Source organism: Petromyzon marinus, unplaced genomic scaffold (assembly GCF_048934315.1).
Source record: "Petromyzon marinus isolate PM22_M1 ecotype Great Lakes invasive population unplaced genomic scaffold, UKy_Petmar_22M1.pri1.0 PM_Scaffold_25, whole genome shotgun sequence".
NCBI lineage: Eukaryota > Metazoa > Chordata > Hyperoartia > Petromyzontiformes > Petromyzontidae > Petromyzon > Petromyzon marinus.
The window spans coordinates 1,318,709-1,339,859 of record NW_027423224.1 but is presented as its reverse complement, the minus strand read 5'-3'; the positions used below and the strand labels follow the sequence as shown (position 1 = coordinate 1,339,859).

Here is a 21,151-nt window from a genome sequence, read left to right as displayed (position 1 = left end):
TGCAAGGATCCATACTCTTTGGTTCTATTCGGTAAAGTCACGTAGGTAAAAAATAAAACAACAAAATTCATGACGTTTCGGCCACAACACAAGTGGCCTTCATCAGGTGAAGGGGACCGTACTGTCATGAGGACAGCGTTGGAGTGAAGACAGTCCAGCCCAGGTCGCGTCCTTTTAAGCTGTGTGGGAGGAAACAAAATACTTTGACAAAGGAATTAGCATAAAATGACCGTAACGCACAAGAGGACCGGCACGGGGGGGGAGGGGGTGTTAAGTGGAACGTAGAGGACCGGCACGGGGCGGGAGTTTACAAATGTAGGTGTGAAGTGAAATAAGCTTCTATGAAAGTTTGGTATATCACTATTTGGATAAATACCATTGAAAATTAGTTTAATGTTTGGTATGATTTAGAACATCTTTCCAATGGTTGCTTAAGTGAATAAGGTGATAAAAAGCGAGTAAAAGTGACTAAACGCTATGTGTGCCTCAATAATTAACAATAACAAATAGCATATAAATACCCAAGCCCACCTATACAATATATACACTAGCTACAAATGTACAGAACAACACGAGAAAGTATAAAACGCGAATGCACGGAATCCCCTCCATCACCAACAACTCCCATCCTCACTGTGTAACAATACCCATAAGCACAACAAAGGCTAGGTTCAGCCAATAACCGATATGGCCTACTGAGTGTGACAAGCAACTGATGGTGTGGGAGTGTGTGTGCATGGGTGTCACAAAATCCGAAGAGTTTTTGAGCGAGTCCTCGTGGCTGGGTCTCCAGTGGAGGTGGGCTCACTCTCTCTGGAGGTCCCAGGGGGAATATGCAACTGTCCAGTCGAAGAGCAGTAGGCCGGGTCGACGGGTTCTCCTCTCCCGAATCAAGTGAAGACAGCGCAGGCGGCGGCTCGGGGGAAATCAGGCGCGCGGCACCTGAGGGAGGAAGCACACGACTCCGCTGAGGATCAACCTCAACGGGCACACATGCCAGCTCGCCGGACACATCTGTCCCTCGGCGCCCACAGTGTGGAGATGGAACAAACTCACAGGGAGCAATAAAGGGCTTAGGGCAAGAGGAGTGTACAAACTAACTCCGCCGCCCCAAGCGGATCTGGACACACTGCAGTCGAATGACCCGAATCACATCAACCAGCCCTCTCCAGGGTTTGAGCAAATTGGGCGATGTACCCAACGGTACCTGTGGACAGTGCAACTAAGCTCTGTCCCCAGAGCTTGGTTGCACTGAAGTACGGAAGCCCCTCAGCCATTCATTGGCCAATCGGCACAAATCAGAATTTACCCTGGAAGTCTCCCGCACTTCGCAGCACACGGAGTCAGAGATTTAAGATTTTGCCTTGTTGGGTGCGGCTTGTAACTGAACATGAATCAGGGGGTCGTGTTCTCGCTGACCTGATGACTCAACATGGAGGTCAGAGTCCTGTGCAGCCACCTCAACCATACCATCCATCTGCGGATTGTGCGGTGACATGCGTACTTTCTTGGTTCACAACTAAGGCACACCTCTTGCAATAATTTTGAAGAAAATGTTTTGCCCTGATTGTTCAGAAGACGTTCGGGAGCACTCTTGTCCATAATGTAGTGGGTAATAAACTGGAGGAAGCTTACTCTGAGGCAACACATTTATTATAACATTAACAGGTTATTACACAATGGGGTAATGGCCCCTTTCACCCGATACTCTATGGAGGTAGTCCCTCCAGACTAGCTTGCCTCTCACTGGCTATCACGGCATCTATACTGCTGGGGCTTGAGTCTTCCCTTGAGTCTTCACGGGTTATCAGCTGGAGCTTTCACTGGTACAAGCTCGAGCCGACCCTAGCCAGGGGTTCTGCTCTGCCCATTGGGCTCTTCTCTTCAGGGCTCCAGGATGCTCTTCAGTCTTCGGCCGGACAACAACTGCTGGGACCGCTCAGGGACCTGACTTATATATAGGCTCCTGGCTCACTCCGCCCCTGGCCACGCCTTCCTTCTAGGACCGTCTCCGAGGGTCTGGAGAATGACATCATCTCCCCAGCCCCCTTCCCGGGATCTGGGGTCCCGACCGTTGGCCACGATGCTCCCCCAGGGATTGCCTTGGCCAACGGCCCGTCATCATTAATCCAGCAGGTTCAGCCTCCCCTCTGCTCCCTACTGACACAAGCTAGTACTGACGGCTATGATTAGTGGCGATCATGTTCAACCATGCCACTACAATTACGTAGCCATTGAGGAATGCCTCAGTGATCTTTGCCGCCAACTGTTTGGGAAGCGGCCAGGCCACAGGCCATCATGAGAAATACTCGACTCCCACCAGAAAATATTTAGTCCCACAAGCGGCTTCTACCGCGTGCACTGCACACACCCCTTCAACAAATTGGCAGCATCCTCAGCCATGCCAGGCCAGAAGAAATCCGACTTACGTGTGGCCAATGCTAGTTTATGCACACCCAAGTGCAACAGACGCTCGTGCACCACCCAAATGACCTTACTCCGCAGGGCGGTGGGCACAACAATGTTGGAACATCGCATCTCTCCGCCCCAATGCATGAGCAATCCGCCTCTGAGAATGAAAGAGGCGACACCCCATCGATCCTCGCCCCCATCAGTCTCTTTGACACGGCATCGCAATTTAAGCAGGGAAGCGTCCTCAACCTGGAGGCGCCCCCATTCGTCGTGGTCCAATCCAATGACAGCATCACGCGCCACTGGATCCCCAGCCCCCTCAGATGTTACAACCTCGGCCGATGCCGTAAGGGTAGGGGGCGAGTTTTCGTTGCGCGGCTTACAGCGACCGGAGCCCGAAAAACTTGCGCAACTCTCGTTCGTGGGTAATCGCGACAGGGCGTCCGCGTTCGTGTGATGGGAGCCTTTGCGATAGGTAACCTGAAAAGAGTAGTCCTGGAGGACCTCCAACCAGCGTGAAAGTTCGCCAGATGGCTGGTCAACCTGCAGCGCGTACTGCAGCGCCGCGTGGTCCGAGCGCATCTCAAAGTCTCTCCCATACAAATATGGAAGATACTGTTGCAAGAAAAACACGATAGCTAACAGTTATCAGCGTGTGACACAGTACCGCTGTTCAGCCGGAGACAGCACTCTGCTTCCTTATGCGATAACACTCTCGACGCCATTGACAACTTGAAACAGAACAGCTCCAATGCCAGTGTTACTAGCATCTGTATCAAGGACAAACGGCAAGGAAAAGTCGGGGTAGTGGCAGGGAGGGGCGTTCACCAAGCCATCTTGGAGTGCAACAAATGCGGCCTCCTCATGGGTGGTGCCGATGTCACAAGTCGAGGAGACTGAAGTGCTGTGACAAAAGGGCCATTGCCTGAATCGTCTCTTACTATAAACATTTCATTTCAAAGCGGTGTTATCGAAGAAATTTTTTTGGAAGATAAATAACATCGCTATGGGGGGAGGGGGACATAGCGGGATTGAGGGGGAGCGATTATGGGGGTTATAGAGGTGGGTGTTGAGTAAAATAGTATCAGTGTCTTGTGCTCGAGCCTAGGGGCTATGCCAAGGGGCTAGGACATTCGAATGAACGTCTCATCTTGCCACATGCTTTTTTTACTATCTCCATCAGTAACAAAATCAATCTACAAAGCAACGCTGCTTCTAAAATCGGTATAGTACTCTGAAGCATGTAAAAATGGTAATGTACTGTCAATCGTATTTTAACAGGAGCATTGTCTCTTTAAAGGTCACGGTTTTTGTTGTTGACATGAACTCTATTGGCTTCCACCTCCCTGTTCACAGAGATCGTCAATAGAGGCTGAAGTCTGTTACTCGCGCACAGTCAGTCGAGGGAGTGATAGCCCCCACTGTGCCCTTCAGCCCGTGGCGTTGCCTATGGGACTCATTGTCCCGTAACATCCCGAGTTCACAATGTCGATTAAAGCGACACCTTTGTTTAATAACGATCCATGAAATGAGTGGGACTTTATATAGTGTGACAGTCTTGTCTTTGGGAATACTGTACTCATGTTTGTTTCTGTTGCCTGGTTTTTAATTGGTAAAGCTGTGATCGTGTTTGATCCCTCCACTGGTATCCGATTAATTTCTGCATCAAGCACAATATCCCCTTTGCTGTCTTCAAGTTCCACCATGGACACGCTCCTGTTTGCCTCTCCCATCATCTCATTCCCCTCCCAATGTTCTCCTATATCGTCCCTACCATCTCGCTTTACTCCCCTTCACTCATTCTCCGCCCAGCAACCAAGGCTTCCAGTTGGAACTTCTAATCAACCTTTACTCATTCGGAGGTCACTCATTCCCTTTTCTTTTGATGCAATTATTTGGGCCTGTCACTTACCATCCACAGATTTCTCCTGTGATCATCACTGTATGTTCTCTCTTTAGAAATGTAGGCTGAATGTACACCACCTTGTTCCCAATGATGATTGTATCTCACTGATGTGCACATCACCTTGACAGAGGCTCTTTTTAAAGGCACTCTAATTGATTATTTCTCATTTCACAGCCTCCACTACACTACTCAGCATATTATGCCCCACTTTGTTCGTCAAGACTTGCTTGAGGCAAATATAAGCATGGTCCAACAACCTCTATGACTGACACGGCACGAGTAAGACTGCCTGCAGTCCAACCAAAAAGGCTGCATCATTGAAAGCTGGTTTCAAGCCTGCCCTCCACGTGTGTTAAAAGATCTTACTCACCCATGTGATGATAGTTGAGCCTCTGGGTGTCAGCATTTCTGCTCTGATATTGCAAGTGTTGGATACTAGTGATTTCTTTCATTTTTCTTAGGGTACCTCTCACTTTATACTCAAATGGCTCAATGCAGAAGGTGTAGGGTCTTTGGTTGCTGTGGCTTGCATGAGCTCTTCAAAGGGATATGACGAAGAGCGATTCTGCATTTGGGAGCATAATTACTTCTAGCATGCTAGTTTCTGCCTTCAACTGCTGAGGAGCTTGCCACTGGCATTTGTAATTGCGCAGGAAATATTGAAGTAGGCTCCCCTGAGCTGACTGAAGTTTGCAAAGTCATCCTTTATTTGACTGAGAGTTATTATTCAACTGCTGCAGCTTTTCCATCAGGCCCCCTCTGTTCATGCCAGATCTGAGTTTTGCATTGCCTTCTTAGGCCCTTGTAGCAGTTTTTACGTTCTTTTTTCAATTAAACACCACGTTTAATCACTAATCCATTCATTTCCAATATTGCAACAGGTTGTTGGGCAGGTCTTGGCGGCGTTGTTTACATAATCTTGAAATTGTCCCAAACTGTTGGTTCCTCATTAGACAGGAGTGTGCATTACCACTGCCCACCTCCACATTACAACCATCCCCACCATAAGAATTATATCCAGTATGAGCTGGAGAAGCTTTTGTTGAACTTCGAGAGTACTACTAAGAAATGGGGTTTACGTTCATCCCCACATAAAACAAAGCACCTGCCTGGGTATTCTGTGTCATCGTATTCTCCCATCCCTCCACTCCCCATGACCAGTGGGGCAGTTTTTGACAGAGCAGAACAATTTTCCATACCTGGAAAGGGTGCATGTGACTAGCTCCAGTTTGGCAGCAGAGGTCATGCTCCGAATCGGTTGAACATAATTATCTCAGCTGCGTAACACACTGTGAATGCTGCATTGCCTGTCGCTCCATGTAAAGCTCTGGGTCTTCTCAGCCAGATATTCCCTCCCTTCTCTACATTTGAGAAATTTGGATCCCTTTTAAAGGAACATCCACACTGGTTTTGCATATCCAAGTTGTCTACGATCCACCGTGGGCTTAACAAACTAGATTATGTGAGCAGCTTAGATCCTTGAATGATCTGGACAAATGCCCATCAGTGAGATACTAAGGCAGGTGAGGCAGCATTGGCTGAGTCATGTAGCCCAAATGCCCAGTCACTGTGTACCCAAACAGCTTCTGTTTGTCCAGATATAAGGGGCTTATCGCTATAGGCAAGAGTTTGACTGCTGTGTAACAGAAGGATGGTGGAGCTGTTTGGGCTTGCCAACAGCTCGACCAGTGGTTTCAAGATCAGCGTCTCTGGAGGAGTTTTGTGAAGGATGTCCGCCTCCAGCAATAACGGAGGGCGGAGGAGTGATGCTCACAACAACGAGCGGAGTGCAGAATGAGTAAAATGCAGCAAGGTGGAACAGTAGGGAGCACAGGTGGTAGATCTGCCAGTCATCCCTGTCACTCAACCCATGACACCTTTATCTATCCTGTAACCTCCTGCCCATGAGCCTTCGACAGTCCACATGACCTCAATGTGCACTTAGCCTGGCACAAACACTTTGTTGACGTCACCAATTTTGAGTGGCGAATGGCTTTTATTGTTATTGTGTTTATGTACCCACCCCTTCATGTGCCGTACTGGCCTTCTTAGGTGCTCGCTAGCAGAACTAATCCCAATAATGTAAAAAACGATATGGGAGATTTTTCTCATTTGTATCTTGTATGTTTGTGTACATCGCCTGTGTGTTTGTGGCGAGCCATGCTGCACAACAAACTCAGCCACAGTTATCAATAGCACGTGATATCTACACTGGTTTTGGGTCCTCTAGGTTGTGTCTGCATTAAATGAGTGCCTGGTACAATGGGTAATCAGTATAACCTATGAGACAAACGTGGCCAGGTGTGGTGCTGGCCATTTCTACCCCACTTTGCGTGCGGGTCTTCAAAGGGGCTCACTAACAGCACTTGACCCACCAGTCTGTGGAGCTACATGGGGGATGTTTGTGTTGAAGCTCGTGCTGTCGGCGTAGAAGACGCTCGACAGTTTATCCTCTGTAGGGAGCACGCGTCTGCTGTGTGTAGCGTGGAGCTGTACGATAGTGAAACCAATAGAGTTGTTGCGTCTTGGGCGTAAACATCAATGTATGTCCATTTGCCAGGTGTTATTTTTTTCATTTCCTGTGGAGATGTGTGCTTTATGAGAGAAAAAGCGACTAAGCCCACGCCCTCACCCCCTTCTCCCTATTACATTATCTCCTCGTACTCTTTGACTACTCATAAAATCATACGTATATAGTGACACCCCAGGGATAAATTAATATTGCTTGTTATAGCACATTCTTGTAAAAAGAACGCTGGTTAAGTCAGACCGGCCTGTATATGTACAGTATAGATATTTAGTTTGCAGCAATGCAATACACACAGCTCAATACACAAAGAGTTAAATGTATAAATATCTCATACTAAAGAATGGATTACTTGGGTTTACAAACATGATGTACAAAACTCGTTATAGTCTCATGCTCTGCATGCTGTTGTAAATGCACGTGGTGCATACTCACTGACCAGATGCTTCGTTATTATTGATACTAATAAAAAATGTTAAATTAAGACTTTTTTTCATTAATTTCTCACGTTAAACAAATATAGGGAGGCGTTCATTCAGCGGTAGAGAGACAATGGCTGCTGATGATGATGTAACGTGCCGCTCATTTTGAAGGATTCCTAAGAGACAATGTAGGTGGAGATTCAAAGACGTAGGAAGGTGGCTGCACAGACGCATGGACCACTGCTGTCCTGTATAAGTGATTTATTTAACATAATGAACATTACAGTAACATTGGCGCTGCCTCATGTGTGTACTTTAAGTTTTGGCTTTCCCACACAAACACTACCTCCACAAAAGGTCATGTTTACTCATTTCCGTGAAGCGTATTCAAGTTTTCAAGTTTCATTTATTAGGTATAGCCCTGTGAGCCATGCGGCTCTTAAGTCGGGTGCAACCGCAACAAACAAAATATGAATCTACATTGCAGAAAACTATTACACCACAACCAGACCAAAATAAAGCTAAAAAAACAATGTAACAACAGTAATCATAAGAACTGTGATTTTAAATTTAACAACGATATACATAACACGTACGACAAAACCTGCAGCCATAGCTGGTAGCACGACACTCCCAGTGTATGATGTGTGAGTGAGTCAGCAGCAGCGTGAGTAAGTGTATGATGTGCGAGTCAGCATATGATGATTGAGTCAGTATTAGGTTGAGTGAGTGTATGATGTGCGAGTCAGCGTATGATGAGTGAGTTAGTATTAGGTTGAGTGAGTGTATGACGTGTTAGTCAGCGCATGATGAGTGAGTCAGTGTATGATGTGTGAGTGAGTCAGCGGCAGAGTGAGTGTATGATGTGCGAGTGAGCCAGCACACGATGAGTGAACCTGTGTATGATGAGTGAATGGGTCAGTGGTTGTGCGAGTGTATGATGTGTGAGTGAGTCAGCGCATGATGAGCGAGTCAGCGCCTGATGAGCGAGTCAGCGCATGATGAGCGAGTCAGTGCATGATGTGTGAGTGAGTCAGTGCATAATGTATGAGAAAGTCAGTGTCGGCTCCCTCTGCTCGCGCCATCGCCCCCCCCCCCGCCCCCCGGCTCCATCGCCCCCCCCCTCGGCTCCGTCGCCCCCCCCCCGGCTCCGTCGCCCCCCCAGCTCCGTCGGCCCCCCCTGGCTCCGTCCGGCCCCCCACCCCCCCGGCTCCGTCGCCCCCTCCTCCTAGCTCCGTCGGCCCCCCCCTGGCTCCGTCGCCCCCCCCCCCTCCCAGCTCCGTCGAACCCCCCCTGGCTCCATCGCCCCCCCCTGGCTCCATCGCCCCCCCCTGGCTCCATTGCCCCCCCCCGGCTCCGTCGCCCACGCCCCCCCCCCTGGCTCCGTCGCCCCCCCCGGCTTCGTTGCCCCCCCCCAGCTCCGTCGCCCCCCCCCCCTGGCTCCGTCGCCCCCCGCCCCCGGCTCCGTCGCCCCCCCCCCCCCGGCCCCGTCGGCTCCCTCCGTCAGCTCCCCCGGCCCCCTCACAAACGGCCCCGCCAGCCGTTGCTGGGAACGCGGTATGTGACGTCATACCACTTCTAGACAACCTCAGAGCACCCTCTACCCATACATTGAGAGCATGGGAGTGCCCACTACATAGGGACTACCCAAGATCAAACCTGGCTCCCACCCTCTAATCGTCACTCAACTAGAGGTGACGCTATCTCCATCATTGCACATTACAGCGCAATTCGCCGTCTGCGTGGCATCACGATGGTCGAGGCAGTGAGCACGTGGTGTCACACAGCTGCTTAATCTGCTAAACCTGTGTGGTGTTTTGAATTAGGTTTACATTTTACTTTTTTTATCGTAGTGTTGTGTTCATGTGAATGTTCAAATGCTTGCACTGAAGAGTGTTTTGAGATGCCTAAAGTGTTTCGATGCAATTTTACGTATTTCTATATATTCCAATAACAATTTTAAGCTTTTATTACAATTTAAATAACCCAATGTATTCACGATCAAATAGCTAGAGTCACAATTGTACCTAACCGAGACCTCTTAGAATTTAGTAGCAACATTTTATTTTTATAATTATTATTTCTTTTACCTGGCTAAAATTACATGACTATGCTTACAGGTGACACGTGGTTTGTTTTCATTTTCCTCAGGTGACTCGATGCATTGGTCGTGATGGCATCAAATGATCTTGCATATGAGATTATTAGAACCAACAAAGTGAAACTGCAGGAATACCTCCAGGCGAAGTCTTCAGAAGTGCTTGACCATTCCTGTCAAACAGAGATAGTCCTGTACGGCGAATACGCGTCCCTCAAAAACGAGAATGACCCCATTGTGCGAACACGGCACCTGGTTGACCTGGTGCTCGGCAAGGGAGAAGAAGTGTGCATGAGATTCATTGAAGCCGTGCTGGTGCCGCTGAGATCCGAGATCCCTCTCATGGATTCTGTGGATATCACAGCATGAGCAGCAGCTCAACGTGATGGGTGTCGATCTGAGCTGAACTGCGGGTAAAGCCATCCCTGGAGCAGCTTCTCGTGAGTGATGCTAAACTTCACATATTCATTTGCATGTCTCTGGCAAATTTAAGTGAAATAATTGCTTTGAACTGATATGAATTGTCATTTAATATTAACAAACTGCACCACCCTTGCATGACAACATTCCTCTCAGAAGGAGGACATTAATATTCCATTCCATAGCAGGGTATGTACAAGGAATCAGCAACTTGGAGGAAAGGATGGATGGATAATGGAAATGTGTGTCAGTATCAAAACATTACATCCACACTGGACCCCAACATTCCTGAATTTCTGTCCTATCCTACACCTCATTTTCCTTGCAAAAGACTTAAACATGGTGATTTTCTCTCACCTCTTCAGACACAGACATTTTATTTCAGCTGGAAGAATGTAATGAGCTATGAAGCTCTTTCAAGTGTCAAGCCCAAGATGTTTGGCCATGGCAGCAAACCCATCTGCTGCCATGGTCTCCATGACTTGGTACAATCTGGATTCCACCAAGGCCATGTCGTTGAAACTGCAGGGTGAATGACCACCTCTCTTAAATTATGGAAGCTGCTTCTACTCCATCCTCTTGAATCGGCATTGCTACGCAGGCATCTCTCACACACTTCCCCACTGCTTCTGCTTCACCCTCTAAAAGTGAGCCCTATTTTTTCCAAGCAATGACTGCCTTCCGTTCAGAAGCCCCCATTCTATGGTGTTCCACATGGCTCCGTCCTTGGCTATCTGCTCTTCTCAGTACAATGTCTCCTCCTTTGTGGACATTTTTTACTCCTAATTTTTTTTATATTGACTAGCTATCACTGCTATTTCTAAGGACACCCAGCCTTTTATTGCCATTGACTCATGAAACGGAACCTACTCTATCCTCTTAACTCTTTAAAAATGTTGACACTCCTACTGATACTCCTGCTGTTATGGAGTGACTCATGCAGCCAGCTATGGCTGCAAAGTTTGGTAGTACATGTTATTTATATCGTTTATTGTAAAATTTCAATCAGTTCTTATGATCACTGTTCCATTGCTTTTATAGCTTTCTTTTGGTGATTTCGAAAACGTTTTGGTTTAGCCATATTTGTTTGTTGTAGTACAGAGTTAGACTGATAACTTTACTCTAAATTGTCTTATGGTTGTTATTGTTTGACTTGCATCCCACTGGGATTTTTGCACACAGCATTGATATACAGTGCTTTTTCTGGAAGACTTTGCTGTTTTTTCCTGGATTTTTCTGTTTGCGCGTAGTCACTTTAAGATGTTTCTTTTTCCTGTTTTTATTTGTTGCGGTTGCACCCGATTCAAGAGCCGAATGGCTCACAGGGCTATACAAAATAAATGAAACTGAAACTGGATTGGTTATAATTCACTCCAGATTAAACGTCAAATTTGTATCCCTCTCATTTAGAAAAAAAGTCGACGTGATTAAATGACTCTGAATATATGATTCCCGAGAGATTAAAATAACATCAGATACAGAGGTATCACGGTTCTTATGGTCAACATTGCCCAAGTGGTGCGCCTCTGGGTTCAGTATTTACTTGGAAAGCAGATGGAAGTTGTTGAGCAAATTTGCTATTGGAAATCGACACTCCCCAATGTAGTGGATGCCACAGTGCTTGCTGATGATGCAGTAACCAGATTATTTGAAGTTTAAGTGAACCTACGATGCAACACGTGGGATGCTACGAATTCTGTAATTCATGTGGCTGTTGTGGAGGTGAAAGCACTTCATCTTCTCTGCTGCTAGGACCGTGCCTGGTGTACTGCACTCAACCACAGTGTAGCCCCCTTGCTAGGTGATGTAGGCCAGCTTGAAATGGAAAAGGAAACACAACCCCAATACCAGTGAAATATAAAAAGTAAAATTCAACATCCTAAACAACAAAAAATAATAATTGTAGGACAAGGCAGCAGTGCATTTTAGACACAAATTGATAGCATTAGGTTGGGATTATGCTGATGTACATCGTAATTTCAAATGTGGTGGTACTATCTTGTTTCACATGCAAAACAAACAAGACAAGTGGTGGTAAATTTTTGTTGAGATATGTAGAATACACATCGGGAAAATGTCCACACAATAATTTGTGATGTACATGATGGCAATACATTTTCCATGATGAAATATGCTTTTTTTACGTAGTTTATTTTAAACATATTTGTCTGTTATAGGAATGTTTTTTTAGTGTAAATGAAACTAATTTGTTTTTAAATGATTTGTTTAATTTAGATAACCCTGGTGATGATTACAGAGAATTCTTGCTGAAGCTGACATCATTAACACGAGACTACAACGCACGACCTGGAGAACCTGCAGTATTTTTGCTGGAGAGAATGGTGAAGCCAATTCTGGTTCCCTACTACCGCCATCAAGAAACCAAGCAGCACGAGTTACTAGCGAGAGGCAAACAGCACAAGGAGCTGATGAAGAGAGCACAGAGAGAAGGGATGACTTACAATAATATCTTTGATCTCATTGGAAAATAAACACACCCCCGACTGGTTATTGTAGTTGGGACTCCAGGCAGCGGTAAAACCATGTTGAGCAAATTCATTGTGCACAGCCTGCTGTCAGGTGAGAGAGTGTTTGCACGACGCTTTGAGCACATCGTGCTCATAACGTTCAGGGAGATAAATGATGTTGGAGAGGTGTCACTCGCAGAGCTGTTTTCTGTGCTGCACTCATGTTTGGGAAAAAAAGCGGATGAGGTTTACGCAAACCAAGAGAGAACCCTTTTTGTTATGGATGGGTTGGATGAGTTTGGAAAGTGCCTTCACTATGCCAATGCTTGCACTGATCCACGTAAGACGGCAACAGTAGAAGGCATCATTGCTGCACTAGTGAATGGAAACCTCTTGCCCAAGGCCTCGGTCTTGATAACGACCAGACCTATTGCCATGGCGCAGCTGAGTGGAGTGAATGTTGATCGAGCTGTTGAAATTGCTGGGTTTTCCCATGAGGATAAAATATAATTTTTACGCAATTTTTACAAAGATAGGAATCTAGCAGAAAGAGTACTCAAGCTCCTGCAGGAAAATGAAACAGTGAATACATTGTCCCAGAACCCTTCATTCTGTCATATAGCAGCCATTACACTGAAGGAACATTTACAAAAGTCTGATCATTCTGAGATTATCCTCAAATCAATGACCGACCTCTTCACACAATACGTGTTTGGGCTCGTAGAACACCATGGACGTGGCAGCCACGGAGCCAAGGAAATTTTATTGTCTCTTGCAAATATGGCTCTGAAAGGGGTTCAGCAAAACATCCAGGTGTTCAGCCAAAAAGATCTAGAAGAGTGTGTTGTTAGTTCTTCTGAACTAGGAAGTACATTCATCAACAAAGTGTTCACATGTGAGGGCATTAAACAAGGGAGTTGTTTTGATTTAAAGCTTTCGTGACTGCAGTAATTCATATTCTTAGTTCTTTCGGTAAAGTCACGTTTTATTATTTTGTTGTTTCCCTTCAACGTGACTTTACCGAAAGAACTAAGAATAAGGGAGTTGTTATTCGTTTTCACACTTAACAATCCAGGAATTCTTTGCAGCAATAGCCATGCATTTGACACATTCAACACGGCCAGTGAGTGACATAATCAAAGCTATTGAGGACAGCAAAGATGGGAGGTTTGATGTGTTTCAGAGGTTTTTTTGTGGACTAGCATCAAGCACTCCATGGATGTTCTTTGAGGGTATCTTGGATCCTCCATCTGCAGATTCTCAAAAGGAAATAATCGAGTGGCTCAATCACAACATGGAAAATCAGAAGGTTGACAAACACAGGCTCATCAGTCTCCTGCACTGTGTGCACGAGCCGCACGACCGCAAGTCCATGAGTGATGCCACTCGGTCCATGACTGAGATAGACCTGTCATTCACAAGGCTGTCCCTGCCAGACTGCGCTGCCATCACCTCGATCCTGCTGCATCGAGAGGAACCTGTGGAGACACTCAACCTGTTTGACTGCGGCATTGGCACCGAGGAAATGAAGAGGCTTCAGCCTGGACTGCACAGATGTAAAGAGCTAGTGTGAGACTTGCACACCTCGCATTCACTACTTCACAAATTGTGTGTGCATATGTTCGTGTGTGTAATGTTTGTAGACCCCTTCATTTCATGTCCTCGCCTTCCATACTCGAGGTAACTTATTTCACGTATGTGTATAAATATATTTAGGCTCGCTGGTCTCGTCATGAAATTGCAATGAAAAAGCACCAGAGGAGGCAGCTATAACTGAGGGGGACGTGTCTAACACGCACCCCTCAGTGAGGCCACGCCCCCCTCCGTGAGGCCACGCCCTCTATGTGAATCTGGCTCTGACACTAGCCAGTGCCTCCCCAGCCATTGACCTCACCGCACATCACTGGTGCGTACATAGAGGTGTGTATCACACAACATGCACATATCCTAGCCACTTTACGTATGACTTCGATAGTCACCCTATATCTGTTTAAAATGTATGTATTTTAACTTTCAATTGGTGTGTCTGCTGCAGACATCGTGCTGCTCGCAGCAGACATCGCGGCTATCGCGATTGTCACCTGAAGACGGGCGCTTGTGTTGCAACCGTAATGTGATTTATTTTGTTTAATTAATGATTGTTTCATATTCTTGGTTCTTTCGGTAAAGTCACGTAGAAGGGAAATAATAAAATAATAAAAATTTAACTTAAATTCTCACGACATTTCGTCGTGAGAATTTTCCCGAAATAACCAAGAATACGAATCCCTGCAGTCACGAAAGCTTTAAATCGAAATGTAATGATTGTGGAATGTTCATTTCTTGCATTAAAGTTGTTTTTGCTCTGATTTCTCTTTGCTTCATTGCTCTAATTTATTAGTTTTATTTTTTGGTGTCAGGTCACACTTGCAAATTAGGCTATCCAGGTAAAAAAACAGGTTAAAAAATACACCTGATATTTCAAATTTCTATGTCAACATATATCTATATACCGAATAACAGCACTTCAACAGCCTCGGAATGCTTAACAATGTATCAATAAATTTCGATTTAAAGCTTTTGTGACTGCAGGGATTCATCTTCTTGGTTCTTTTGGTAAAGTCACGTAGAATGGAAAAAAAATAATAAAAATAAAACATAATAAAATAAAATTCTCACGACGTTTCGGCCACAACACAAGTAGCCTACTTCAGGTGAAGAAACATAACTGTCAGGACGACAGCGCTTCAATGAACACTGCTAAGCTTGGCGGCGTCTTTTAAGCTGGGTGGGAGGAGCAGAGCGCCTTGACAAAGGAGTTTACATATCAACAGAAGAATTTATCATTGATCTAGCTGTGTTAATGTGTTGGATTAGCAGAGTGTTAAAGTCAGAAATTAGCATGTAACTGGGAGATTAGCATGTAACTGGTCACGGAAGTAGCTATGTTAAAGTCAGAGTTTACATATCAACAGAGGCATTTAGTATATTGACGCTAAAGAACTGCAACTACCCAACTGTCGTACAATAAGCCGATGTGAAAGAACTAAGAATAAACTACATCAATATAATACATGTACTCAATATATTCTTCAATAAGTTGAGCTATTAACGTAAAGTAACTGGGTATGCACTACACTGTATAATGAATACCAAATAGTAAACTGATAAAAAAAACTAAAATATAAACTACATCAATATTCTAGATTTGAAGTTTTCGTGACTGCAAGGATCCATACTCTGGTTCTATTCGGTAAAGTCACGTAGGTAAAAATAAAATAACAAAAATCACGACGTTTCGGCCACAACACAAGTGGCTTTCATCAGGTGAAGGGACCGTACTGTCCAGAGGACAGCGTTGGAGTGAATACAGCCAAGCCCAGGTCGCGTCCTTTAAGCTGTGAGCTGCACCTGTGGTGACTGCTATATCGGGGAGACGAAACGACATGTCTCTGACCGAATTCGTGAGCACAAATCAGATTTGAAACACGGCAGAACAAATTATTCTGCCGTAGCTGATCACTTACAACGCTGTGGGTGATAACGATATTGTTTTCTCCGATACCAAGGTTCTCTGCAAACCCACGGGTTTTAATCAGAGATTTGTCCACGAGGCAATTCAGATTTACAAACACAGACACAATTTCAACCGAGAGGATGGTTTCAAATTAAGCAATCATTGGAAAGATGCTCTAAATCAAACCAAACATTATACTAATTTTCAATGGTACAGTATATTTTTTCAAGTAGTGGTATCCCAAACTTTAAAAGCAGGTTATTTCCCTTCACACCAACATTATGTAAAATCCCCCCCCCCCTCCCCAACCGTGCCGGTCCAGTACATCATTTTATGCTAATTCCTTTGTCAAGGCGTCTTTTGTTTCCTCCCACACAGCTTAAAGGACGCGACCTGGGCTTGGCTGTCTTCACTCCAACGCTGTCCTCTGGACAGTCCAGTCCCTCACCTGATGAAGGCCACTTGTGTTGTGGCCAAAACGTCGTGATTTTTGTTATTTTATTTTTACCTACGTGACTTTACCAAATATAACTAAAGAGTATACATCAACATTATCAATAAACTCAATATACTATCCAATCAGCTGAGCTACTAGCAATGAGTTACTATACATTACAATTCTATGACGAAAAAAGTAGCGGTTTCTTTTCAATGTTAGCACCACGGAAAGCGGCAAGCTTTGTTCAGTCGGACGAGTCCATCTATGCTCGGAACAAAGGAGGGGGGAGAAAGAGAAACAGCCATGATGCGCTGCTCTATCCTGTGTTGCATTACAACTATGCTATAAACTAGACTACTATACATTACAACCTTCCAATCTAAACTACATTGTATAATATCGTATATACAGCCCAATGTAAGCTCTAACATTATGCATTATATTGATATGCCTCCAATTAAACTTTTTTTAATATATTACACGACTATACACCGTAATATACACTGCCATAGACAAACCCCACCATTGAATTATACAATGCATTACTATACACTACCCTATACTTTAGACTATAAAATATTAGACTTGTAATATTACACTATGTATTATTCTACCAACCCTACTCTATACAACACTGCTGTATATTCACTATACAATTACGATACTATATATTGCCTTATGAATTATGTTAAACATTACACTGTTATACTATTTATTATTATACAACATGCTAAAAACCATACCATTGACCGTCGTGTGAAAGGTACTAAGAGGCAGTGCCAGCGAATGGACTGCGGTCTGAAAGTCACCGTAAAATACAATCAATCAAGAACCGAAATGGTTTATAACGTCTTTCCAATGGTTACAAAGCCAAAATCCATCTTCTCGGTTGAAATTGTCTGTGTTTGTATATGTGGATGGCCTCATGAACGAATCTCTCATGGTAGCCGGATGGCTTGCAGAGAACCTCCGTCTTGGAGAAGTCAATGTCATGTGAGCCCACTGAATTATAACAGTGATCTGCCACGGCTGAGGTATTCGTCCTACTGTGCTTCAAGTCTGCTTTATGTTCACGGATGCGGTCCGAGATATGTCGTTTGGTTTCTCCAATGTAGCTGCTACCACAGAGGCAACTTAGTTTGTAGACGCCCGGGTACTGTATGTCTGGAACCACATCTTTTACAGACGGAACCAGATCACGGATTTTATGTACTGTGTTGAATCGGACCTGGATCTTGTGTTTATTCAGGATCTTTTTTGTGACCCCCGCAATGTAGGGTAAGGTGATGGTTTTGAATGGCTCCTCAAGAGGATCCTTCTTCTTGGTTGGAGTGATGGCTTTGTGGATTGTGTAGTCGGAGTAACCATTAGCCTTGAGAGCTTGGTGTACGTGCTCGAGTTCACTGGCAATGTGTTCCTGGTCGGAAATGCATTGGGCTCTATGGTATAGAGTCTTGATGAGGGAATTCTTCTGGGATGGATGGTGGTGGGAATCCGGTTTTAAGTAAGCATCCATATGGGTAGTTTTCCTAAAGACGCTGCCAAGCTTAGCAGTGTTCATTGAAGCGCTGTTGTCCCGACAGTTCTGTTTCTTCACCTGAAGAAGGCTACTTGTGTTGTGGCCGAAACGTTGAGGGAGAATTTTATTTTATTGTTTTATCTTTATTTTTTTATTTCCATTCTACGTGACTTTACCGAAAGAACCCAGAAAATGTACCAATAATTAAATTTAAATGTACAATTTTATTGGGAGACTGTCATTGTCTCGGTGTGGTCTGGAAATGTGTATTGCTGTTGTTTTACTGCCTTTCCAAAGCTTGGGATCTGATGTAATTTGGACTTGCATGCTATTATGTATTATTAAGTGACGCCACGGTGGTGTGATGCTATCTTCCTCGGCTGGTATGCAGGAGTTTGGGGGTCCGACCCTGATACCTGCTGTACATGTGGAGTGTTCAAGTTCTCTCCGTGGACACATGGAGATTTTCTCTGGGTCCTCCAGTTTTTCCCTCCACATTTAGAAACATCCGTTTAGATTATTTTGCTACTATAAATTTCAAGTGGTAATCCACTTCCTCGAGCTATTATATGTGGCCAGGTCGCTTCTGAAAAACAAGATAATAGCTCTGGGCCTTACCTGGTATGATAAAACAGAGTTTATTTTGTTTCCATATTTTTAAGTGATTTGTTCACCTTTACTATAGTTTGCACTCTTATCGTGTATTTATATTGGTTGTTGTAACTTCCTGTCCTGTCTTGACTCCACTCATTGGATTACTCCAGTATAAATATTCAGATTCTGCTTTTAGTGTGTATATTCAGCCTTAACCGAGTACCCATCGCAGTGTGTAAACATCAGCAGTGCGGAGACAAAGGTGGCCGAGCATGGCACTGGCCACACCACACCCTCGTGTGCCATGTCAGCCTGAATAGGTGCTCACTAACTGCACTTTCCCCAACAGCCTGTGTAGACTACATGAGGGATCTGTGTATGGTTTCCTTGTGTGTGTGTACTGTATATGGGGGATTTGTGTTGTATTTGTATCTGGGGGTAGCCGTGATGTAGGTGGTGATGATGAAACACGGAAACAGAGAAGAGACTCCCAGTGACCCCCACTCCTGCGCTCTCAGTTTCAGCGCATTGAGCTTTTGGTGCAGGAGGTTTAGTAAATTTCCATATGGCTCACTCCACTTCCTTCTCTTGCTTGTCAAGCATTCAAACTTATCGCATGGACTACGTGCTGGAGAATACAAACTCGGTGTAACTCACAAGAGGACTCTCCTGGTTACTCATGCGGTGTTGCCATTTAAAGGTTTCAATATTATTGCATATTTTTGATATTGTACCCAATACTTTCATCGACCTACTAATGGTGTCACGAGACTAATAATATAATCTGTTTGGATATATCATGATGCAGTGCAAGCATTTGTGTTAGAAAGTGGCCCACAAAAGTGGATATCACAGGGCTTACCAGTCAAATGCCTTCCACTGACACTCAGTTTCAGACAGACCCATAAACTCACAGAGATCCACAGACTCACATTGATATATAAAGACGCATGTTGATACAAAAAGACAAACAGCGAAATGTACTCGCACTGAGCTAGACGTACAGGGTTGCATAGACTCAATAACAACCGCCATTCGCCACTAAGTGGCGGTGACATCACCACGACGCTTGTGCCAGGCCATGTGCATAGACTCGCACAGAGGCACACAGACAGTCTCGCTTCGACAAACACACTCACAAAGAGGCTCGTATATCAACTCAAAGCTACAGACTCACGAAAACGTCCAGACTCGTACACAGAGCCACTCCCCCACTAGCCCCGCCCACTCTACCACTAGAGATGCCCATTCCCGACTAGACCCGCACACTCCGCGACAAGGCCCGCCCACTTCCTCAATTAGTCCAACCCACTTCACCACTAGCCCTGCCCACTCCAGTCGTAGCCCCCACTCCACCACTAACCCAGCCCACTACCATTTAGATCCGCCAAATTAATAACTTGCCACGTCCACTATATCACTAATACCTCCCACTATTATCCCACTGCTAGTTCATTTTCTCATTTTTAACCGTCTGGACCACCAATTCTCGTCGTCTTGGCCTCCCTGCATCAGCCCTCACTCCCCTCCAACAAATAAAAAAGACTTCCCACAAGTTATTTTCAATCTCCCATTTATTCTCACACTTTGCCTCTCCTCCATCAACTTTACTGGCTTCCCGTTCACGACCATTGTCTTTTCAAATGTCTGATGCTCATCTTCAAATCTCTCTATGGCCTTGCCCCACCTTCTCTTGCCTCTCATCTCCTTCCATGTCCCCTCTCGTCCTCTCCGTTCCCAATATTCTCTGTTCCTCCATCTCCCTGCATCCAATCCTTCTCCCTGCACACCTACACTGGAATAATCTTCCCCAGCACATTAAGTAGTCCCCCTCCTTAACCTCATTCTGTTCCTCTCTTAAAGCCTCACCGCTTCTCCATTTCCCATTCTCTACCTCTCCCTCCCCTATCATTTCGTCTTATTCTTTTCGTATGGCTGATATAGGTGCAGAGTAACAAGTACAAACTCACATTCAGGTGGTCAAGCCAGATAACCACGTCAAGAGTAGAGCAGTGTGTCCCTGTCATGTTTCCTTCATATTTGGAATCGGGCATTGCATCATTGTATGTTGATTGGTCTGTTCTGGATGACCACAGTCGCACACTGGATAGTTTTTCATTTTCCATTTGTACATCCGGTATCCGCATCTGCCATGGTTTGTGCAGTGGATGCGGTTTAGGGTGGACCATGAGCTTCTTGTAAGATCAAACCCAGGGATCTGCCTTGGGTCTTTCACAAGGTGTTAGTTAACATCTCGCCACCAGATGAAGTGAACACCACTACGGTGTGCTCGGGATGGGTGTTCAGCCGTGATCATTTTAATCCATTCTATCTCACACCTGCCCTCCGTGTCGTGGCAGTTTTTCTATTTTTCCTGCATTGCATTTTTCATTTCAGAAAATATTTCATCTGGAAAATCCATAGCGATAGAATATCTTACGTGCAACGTTGCACAGGAATATCGGGTGGAGCAGCTGCAGTGCTTAGAGCACCGGCACTAGAAACCCATGGCCTGAAATCAGTCGAGTGACAGAAGAATCGGTCCTGCCCCCCTCGCTTCACCAACCCATAATGGGGGTAAGGATGAAATATAGCAAGAAAGCATTACTACAGATAATATGTAGGAAGGCCTTTATCAAGCAGTACAGCAAGCGGGTCTGTGAATTCCATCTGTTGCAGAACTGTGAGTGTTATCCTCTCATGTGCAACGTGGAGTTTCTCCCGGTACTCTGGTTCCCTCCCACACAAAGCCAAACACCTGTTTCTTGGAAATGGTCAGCCGTCCCAGGGCAGGAATTTCTTAAAAAATTAGTCTTGGGATGCCGGTGATGTTTTCGTAGATAGATGGAC

At 45.2% G+C, this 21,151-nt stretch overlaps 1 long non-coding RNA gene across 1 annotated transcript; it reads left to right on the top strand.

Annotated features, from left to right (window-relative positions):
- Positions 1–9,166: 9,166 nt before the first annotated feature.
- On the top strand, positions 9,167–14,811 carry LOC142923046 (uncharacterized). The gene is made up of 2 exons (XR_012940494.1): positions 9,167–9,805; positions 12,021–14,811. It is a non-coding gene; the product is annotated as an uncharacterized LOC142923046 (long non-coding RNA).
- Positions 14,812–21,151: the final 6,340 nt, after the last annotated feature.